This window comes from Oncorhynchus nerka, linkage group LG15 (assembly GCF_034236695.1).
Source record: "Oncorhynchus nerka isolate Pitt River linkage group LG15, Oner_Uvic_2.0, whole genome shotgun sequence".
Lineage (NCBI taxonomy): Eukaryota > Metazoa > Chordata > Actinopteri > Salmoniformes > Salmonidae > Oncorhynchus > Oncorhynchus nerka.
In genome coordinates this window covers 48,589,258-48,598,494 of record NC_088410.1, presented here as the reverse complement: position 1 = coordinate 48,598,494, position 9,237 = coordinate 48,589,258, and positions in this window count along the sequence as shown.

Below are 9,237 nucleotides of genomic sequence, written 5' to 3'. Positions count from 1 at the left end.
TTTATGGACCAAATACAAAGTGTTATGTTTGGGGCAAATCCAACACAACACATCCATGTGTACCACTTTTTCATATTTTCAAGCATGGTGATGGCTGCATCATAATATGGGTATTTTTTATTTTACCTTTATTTAACTGGGCAAGTCAGTTAAGAACAAATTCTTATTTTCAAAGACAGCCTAGTGGGTTAACTGCCTGTTCAGGGGCAGAACGACAGATTTGTACCTTCTCAGCTCGGGATATGAACTTGCAACCTTTCGGTTACTAGTCCAACGCTCTAACCACTAGGCTTCCCTGCCCCATGCTTGTCATTGGCAAGGACTAGGGAGATTTTGGGGGAATAAAAATAAACGGAATAGAGCTAAGCACAGGCAAAATCCTAGAGGAAAACGTGGTTCAGTCGGCTTTCAAACTGACACTGGGAGACAAATTCACCTTTCAGCAGGACAATAACCTAAAACACAAGGCCAAATATACACTGGAATTGGTTACCAAGATGACATTGTATGTTCATGAGTGGCCTATGTACAGTCTTGACTTAAATCAGCTTGAAAATCTATGGCAAGATTTGAAAATGGCTGTCTAGCAATGACAGCCTACTTGACAGAGCTTGAATATTTCTTTTAAGAATAATGTGCAAATATTGTACAATCCAAGTGATTCTAACATGTGTTCTCAGGGGGTTGAATAGTATTTAATGAAGATATATGAGTGTTTTATTTTTCCTTCATTTTTTACAAATGTTTTTGAATTTTTATTCCACTTTGACATTACAGATTATTTTCTGTAAATTGTTGACAAAAATGACAATTAAATCCATTTGAATCCCACTCTGTTACACAACTAAATGTGGAAAAAGTCAAGGGTTGTGAATACCTTCTGAAGGTACTGTACACACACACATACAAACACACACACACACACAAATCAGAATCATCTGCATCTATGCAAAAATCCTGAAGATGATTGTGTGCTTATACATATAGCTGCGTGTGCTCACTCTGGTGTATACCTGTGTGCAAATGCATTAGTGTGTGCTGGCTCCATTGTAAATGTTTGGAACTACACGCGAGTGTGTGCGTGTATGTATGTGTGTGGGTTATTTTGGGTTTGTGTGGATCTATACGGTTAACCCTCAAGTGTGTGTTTGTAACTACGCTCATGGGCCTTTGTTGAGTCTTATATGAACCCATGGTGTTCCATTCATTGTAGCTTTTAAGAATATTAAATTGTATCCTTTAGAATGGCTTGGGGTGGCCACCTGCCGTACAAATGACAAAGGAGCAACAGCATGACAGATGTATGAAGACTAGGTCATATGGTCAAAGAATTTCTCATAATTGTGCCCATTGTTATGTGTGCCACTCAAATCAAGCAGCGTTGTCCGCATAGATATAACCTCTGATACCGGAAGTGTTAAACATGAATAAATCATAAATGCTAAAGTCATTTTTGTCGCAGTGACTTGGAAGCCTTCATTTTAACAACAGTGCTTGTGTCTGTGACTATCATTTCCGTCAGTGTATTTTGACCTCGGTCAAGGCCTTTCAAATGTACCGTGTTTTAACACATATCAGAGTGGTAGCATTACATTATATTGTCAGACCTGGGAACGTTATTCTGGGATCCAACTTTAAACACACCACTTACTCAATTGAACGATCAATCAATGTATGTTTGTCTGTCTTGCTCTCTATCTAGACATCTTTAACAGATTCATTTAAGTAACCTTTGGATATCAGCCTAAGTGTACATGTCTGTGTTTGGATTTCGTGTGTGTGTGTGTGTGTGTGGGGATTGTGTGTGGGTGTGGGGGGGGGGGTATTGAAAGTATATTGAAATGGACATCTGTCTGGAAATGCTGTACTCAAGACACTATTGAGGTAAACACTTAATCCTATGGTGCATGGGGTGGGGGGTTGGGGTACAGAGGGTGCTGGTGGCATTTATGTGGCTTGGCTTTGTATCATATGAATATGTTACACCATAACAAAGCTAGGGATAGATGGCATTGAACACGAGTTCACACAGACAACAGGGCCCGTATTTATAAATCGTCTCAGAGTAGGAGTGCTGATCTAGGATCAGGTCCCCCAGTCCATATAATGTAATTCATTATGATCTAAAAGGATAAACTGATCCTAGATCCGACTCCAGACTACATATGCCCCCCAGTGGTGGGACTTCGATTTCCGCTTATGAGTGACTTCCCCTTTTCCACATATCCTCTAATCTTTCTCCCATTTCAGTCTTAAATAAAGTATTGTAGTTACAGTATACAGTAGCAGTATTGACAAGTATTAAAGTATTGTAAAGTATTATAGTTATAGCTGAGGTCAGAGGTCATCCCACATTGCTACATTATCCCAATCATGTAACTAGATTTCGGAAACCGGTATGTTTGTGTCACATTTAGCTTTTCCTGTTTTTCATGTACTGCTCCGTATTGCTCCGGGGTGAAGTTTCCCTTAGGTACAGGTCTAGGATCAGCTTCCTCTCCCCCAATCCTAACCATTAGTTGGGAGACTTCACCCTACACTCTTCTGTATCGGCATTTCTTATGTGTCACATTAGTGTCACCCCAGGATGAGCAGACATAACATTCTTATGTGAAGAGACCTGAAAGTTCACAAGAAGTCACATGCAATAGATAGGTTTGACCACTAGAGGGTAACAAAGGTTTGGGAACCAAAGAAAGATGATCGAACAGCTCCATTCACAACTTCTTAGTTACTTTTCATTTTTGGTATTTGCAACATAACAGTATAAACCCTCCAAAAACTATTATTAGTACAAGCACACCTGAATAGAAAATATTAGAAATGTATTCCACACACACACGTTGTATTGCAGTTTGTGTCCCTTGGGGCCAATTCTTTCCTCTGTGCATCATCATGTGTTAAAGGTAGACTACATACATTTGGAAGGGACTCCATTAGTGTACTTCCTCCCTGTATCCTTGTCAGGGGAGTTGCAGTACAAAAAAAAGACATAACCTAGAGAGAGAGAGGGCCATGCATACAGGTTGAGGGCCACTCATTCTAAATAGGGGTACAGTAACTGCTGTGCTGCCTTGTAGCAGATACAGTGCAGCAGTGCATATTCACAGCTCTCCTACATAGCTTGACAGACTCCGACAGGCTCCTTTCTCGCAACTGTCTGGTTGCATTCCAAATAGCACCCTATTCCCAATTAGTCCACGAGCCAGGGGTGTGTCGGTCGGGCTCACTTGGGGTGACCATGTCTCATAGTGATTTCTTTGAAGGTCTATGTCCCTAGAGTTGGAAAATGTGTGATAGCAGTGCAGCTATGGTAGCTTTCTGTGTGTTATCACTCTTTCTTTCTTTCATTCATTTTTTTCTTTCATTCATTCATTTTTTTCCAATAAAAATACTACCCCATGACATACAACAAGTAATTGCTCACTTGTACCGTTTAACCATATATCATTGGAAAGCTTAGATTCACAATTTCCACATAGACACCGAGAGCCTTAAACATGAATACATAATAAATACTAAAGTCAATCTTGTTGCAGTGACTTGGAAGCCTTCACTTTAAAAATGGTACTTGTGTCTGACTATCATATCAGTCAATATATTGAACCTCGCCACAAGGCCTTTGAAATAACAACTTATTTTTTACACTTAAATCAAAGCTGCAGCAATGCATTGTATTGTCAGACTTGGGAATGTTATTCTGGGATCCAACTTTAAACACACTTCGACTTACTATCTATCCACCCACCCTGTCTGTCTGTCTGTCTGTCTGTCTGTCCATATACAGTTCTTTAACAGATTAATTTAAGTTACTTTTGGATATCAGACTACGGGTCGGTCGGGCTCACTTGGGGTGACAGTGTTTCATAGTGATTTTTGAAGGTCTATGTCCCTAGTTGGTGATGTGTAAAAGTAGTGCAGCAGTGGTAGCTGTCTGTGTTATATGACTCTCTTTCCTCCTTCTATCCCAGGGATTGAGTTTATCAACCTGCTAATTATTAGAATCTTTTTTTTATTTTTTTTTTAAACACACACACACAGCTAGAATATGGGTCTAAAAAGATTTATAGATACAGGCCCAGAATTCACGCATTAACCCCACAGGAGCCTTTTTCTTATATGGCCACTAAACTTAATGGGGACTTATTGGACAACTTCGCTTGACCATACCTGTATGAAATATAATAGTATGCCCAAAGACATTAAGTTGTTCCTGGTGATATAATACAACAAAATGAGCCAAATATGTAAAGATGATAGATTATTGATAGAATTGTGGTAAGAATGTGCCCAAATCACTGATTTCTGAAGATGTTATGATCAATAACTTGCCATATTTAAATCTTCAAATATGTGAAATTGTAACAAAGACACAGGAAGCAGGTGAAGTCGGTGAGTTTAAGATGAACAAACACAGAGCGAGTACAAGAACGAGCGTAGCGTCCGAACACACAGAAACAATACTGCCTGATGGGTGATACAATGGAATGGCCCCACAAACCCGGGGGCTCGGCTTCCAGGAGAGCGGGAGATTACTGGTGGAGAGCCAGTGGTGATCACCTCGTATGGAACACTGGAGCCTCACTGCAGTGGTGGTCCGCCTGCTTCTTCTGGGGGCGCCTCACATGGGCAGCGTTCCAAACCATGGAAAACAGAAAGGAAAACGGCGCCCACTGCTGCTCATGCTCCCAGGTGATATTTGTTTACAACAATGTTTTGACCCTGAGTTCTTCATCAGGCATCCATATGTACACACAGGGGGAGTACTCAATGACATCACTTCCTGAAACAGGAGGTTAAAAAAAAGTAGTATAACACTTTCACAATATTAACATTCAATGTATCAAAATATCAAAATATATGATCATACACAGGGAATGTGATCAATATTTACAGTAATATACATACAATATTCAATTAGGATTTTTTTTAAATATACAATTTAGACAATAAAAATGGTTTCAAGTCAAAACTCCTCGTTAAGGCCAAGAGGAGACAGTGTGTTGAGCCTGTGGGTCCAGAAATATTCCCTTTGAAGAAGTTGCCTCTCAATGTTCCCTCCCCTGCGTGACATCTTGACCACTTCTATTCCAATGTATCTCAGAGAACTAATAGGATGTCCAGCTTGTATAAAATGAGCAACAACCAGATTTGTTGTCCCACCTGTCCATATATTGCTGCGTTGCTCACTGATCTGTGTCTTAAGGCTTCTACGGCTTTTCCCTATGTAAGATAGACCACAAGGACATTTCAACATGTAAATAACATTGGTGGACATGCAGGTAATCAGGCCCTTGATCTTAAATCTTTGTCCTGTGCGTTCCAAACCACTCTTCCACCGCAGGAGCGGCGGTCTGGCTTGGCGTCCATGGAGCCAGGGTCAGCTGGTACCCCAGGACGCGCTGGAAGGGAGACAGCCCGGTGGAGGAGTGATGAAGTGAATTGTGGGTGTTCTCCGCCAAGCGAAGGAGTCGGGCCCACTCTCCCTGCCGTTTCTGTCAGTGACTCCTAAGGAACCTCCCGAGCTCCTGGTTCATCTTCTCCACCTGCCCGTTGGACTGAGGCCAGTACCCGGAAGTGAGGCTGACCATGACCCCCAGCTTCTCCGTGAAGGCTCTCCATACTCATGACATTAATTGGGGGCCATGGTCAGAGACAATGTCCTCTGGGAAGCCATAGTGCAGGAAGACCTGCTGGAACAGTGCCTCAGCAACCTGGAGAGCGGTAGGGAGACCAGAAAGCGGGATAAAAACAACATTTTGAGAATCTGTCCAAAACAACCACAATAGCAGTGTAACCGTCAGAAGAGGGGAGATCAGTGATGAAATCAATGGACAGATGAGAACAAGGCCGCTGAGGTACAGGAAAGATTTTCCCTGCTGGAGCATGTCGAGGAGATTTGGTTTAGGCACAATGGAGCAGGAATTGACATAACAAACGACATCCTGCGCCAAGGTGGGCCACCAGTACTTAGCAGAGGTTGATTGAATGGTGCGGGTGATACCTAGGTGTCCAACTTACAGGGGCCACACTTAAGGAGAGATGAGACGGTGGATCTGAAGATCTTAATGAAGCGGTGGTAGAAGATGGCTAACCCCAAAAATCGTTGTAGTCCCTTTATGGTGGTTGGGACTGGCCATGAGCTGATTGCCTCGACCTTCCTTTCATCCATAACCACTCCCTGCGGGCTGATCCGGTATCCCAGGAAGGAGACAGAGGACTGATGGAACTGACACGTCGCGCTGCCTTGACATACAGGTGGTTCTCCAGGAGATGTTCCAAGACTTCCTGGATGTGGGAGATGTAATCCTCAAAGGTGGCCGAGTAGATCAGGATGTCGTCGATATACAAGACCACCTGACGCCCAAGCATGTCGCGGAACTCCTCATTCACGGATGCCTGGAACACCGACGTAGTGCCCAGACATCGTGCTGAAGGCCGTCTTCCATTCATCCCCCTCACGGATGCGGATAAGATTGTAGGCCCTCCGCAGGTCCAGGTTAGTAAAAAAATACAAATAAACAGGCACCGCGGAGCTGTTTCATGGCGGCCGGCACCAACGGGGAGTGGTACTTGGTGGTGATGGAATTGAAACCTCTGTAGTCGATGCACGGACGTAGACCACCCTCCTTCTTGGCCACGAAGAAGAAGCCTGCCGACGCAGAGGAGGTGGATGGGCATATGAAACCCTGTTGGAGAGCCTCCTGGATGAGGAAGTATTCTGTAACGAAGATGCAGAGAGTCGGGAAGCAGGTGCAGTCGGTGAGTTTAATATGACCGACCATAGAGCAAATACAAGAACAAGCATAGAGTCTGAACATGAACACAGAAACAATATTGCCTGATGGGTGATACAAAGAAGTGCTAGATAAAGGGGAAGTAATCAGGGAAGTGATGAAGTCCAGGTGTGCCTGATGAGGAGGTGCAGGTGTGCGTAATGAAGGTTGCCAGGTGTGCTTAATATCAGTTGCCAGGACCGGTGGTTAGTAGACCGTCGATGTCGAGCGCCAAAGCGGGGGAGTGGGAGTAGACATGATATATACGATATGCATGTGAATAGTCATGGATGTGACCTAGGATACTAACATTGTTTATCATTTTAATCAGCTCACATCCATGACTATTTACATGTACATATCAATTTGACATGTTTGAAGATGAAATGTTGCAAATATTGATCATAACATCTTCAGAAATGTTGGGAACATTCTTACCACAATTCTGTGAATAATTTTCCATCTTTATATATCTTTCACACCTAGCTTATTTGGTTGTGTATTATACATCACTATGAACATTTTAAGATATTTTAAGGAATACCACAATTATATTTATTGGAAAAAGTTTCTGTGGGGTTAAAGGGGAATGGAAACACTCGGATTTAGAATGCTAGCTAACTGTAAATCGCCATTTTGGCATTGTTGCGTCACTGACAGGAGAGAAAAGTTTGGAACTCATCAATGTAACCTGGAAAACATTCTCTGCCGACAACACAAATACCAACTTTGGAGGACTGAATAGGCTGGGGAGGGTCAATGTCCATACCAAAGTTAAAAATGCTCTGCAGTGAATCAGAGGTGATTGGCTTAGAACAGCCAGAACAGCTTTGGATATGATGTTGAGTACCTGCTCACAAATATATATGGATATTTTCACCATCAGAGTAGAAAGATTGAAGAGCTTTTGTGAGTTTGTTGGCCAGGACTACCATAACATTTTAGGGCACAGCAATGTTCGCTGGCTGTTCATGCTCCCTGCTCTAGAAAGAGAGCTGAAAATGCATGTGCCATTGAAATCCTTTTTTCTTTCTGAAGACAAATGGCCTGTTGTCCTGCGAACAGTGTTCGAAGATCCACTGACTGAACATTGGCTGGCCTTTTTCCATAGAAACCTGACCGTATTCAGTGACACGATCAAGATGTCTGGAGGCCAGGACCACTGTGCTGTGGAGTCCGCTGCAATTCTGAGAAACGTTGAGGCAAAATTGACTGCAAGACGTTATTACAACTTCATTCCAATTTTGGTCAGAGGACTTCTGAGGGAGCTAGAGGAAAATGTAGCCATGTCTAAAGAGAGCTTTCTCAAAACATCCCAATAATTATTCACTATGGCTGTGAACTACTTGCAAGCATGGGGAAAGTACACAAATAATCTAAAAGATTTACATTGTCTCCTTTTAAAAAGGCAACCTCTGCGTGAAGAGATCCAGAAGGCAGCAGGCAGGCACAATGCAGGAAAAATGCCCCAATGTGACCATCAATGAGGATGCATTGTGTGACGAGGTTGCTGGCCTGCAAGAGTTCCTAAAGGGGGGATCGCTTGAAGAATGGAAAACATCTGAGACACCGCTTAGTCAGAGATGGAGCACGGTGGTTACCCACTTCAAAGAGAATTACATCCCACACACTAACCTGGCTAGATTAGCATCTGTTGTCATGTACTTACCTGGAAGTAATGCACCAGTCGAGAGAGTGTTCTCCCAAATGAATGATATATGGACAGCAGCAAGAAATAGGTTCACTGGTCCTACCATCAAGGCCATGCTTATTGTGAAGACAAAATTCAACCTCCCCTGCAAAGAGTTAATTGAGAAGCTGGCCAAAGACAGAGCAATCCTGAAGAAAACACATTCTTCTGAGAAATATACAGATTAGGTTGGTATAAGTATATTATGCAGTTACCAATCTCATCATCTTATTTCTTTATTATGTTGTTAAGTATTTCACATATACTATTGTGTTTTTCAATTTTTCTCATGTTTTCTTCTGCTCTTATTCTACCCAGACTACCAGGACCACTGAATGGCTGTTCAGATCGGACAGTTCTGTCTTGTTTCTGTAATATAGTTGTTTTCTCCGTCTATCAGTGTGCCTGTTAGACTAAATACACGAGACCGAAATTGTCCCCATTTTCTCCCCCATAGATAATAACATTGGATATTTTAATGATATATTGACCGCCGAACTGGAAATGTCCCCGGTTTCCATTTCAGAAATCTGGTCACCTTATGTTTGGCGAGATGATAACTCATTCACCATCTGATTCGACGACCGGAGTTCGAATAGCAGACAGCATCATTAATTCATGAAATCTCATTCTAACCAATAATGGAGTGTGCTCATTATAAATGAATTGTGATTTAGTTTCGGTATCAGACTTACCTTTTCTTATGATTTTGTTTGCAGAGCGTACAGGCTGGCTGTTTATCGCCAGTTCACCCTATGGGCAGAAGGGAGA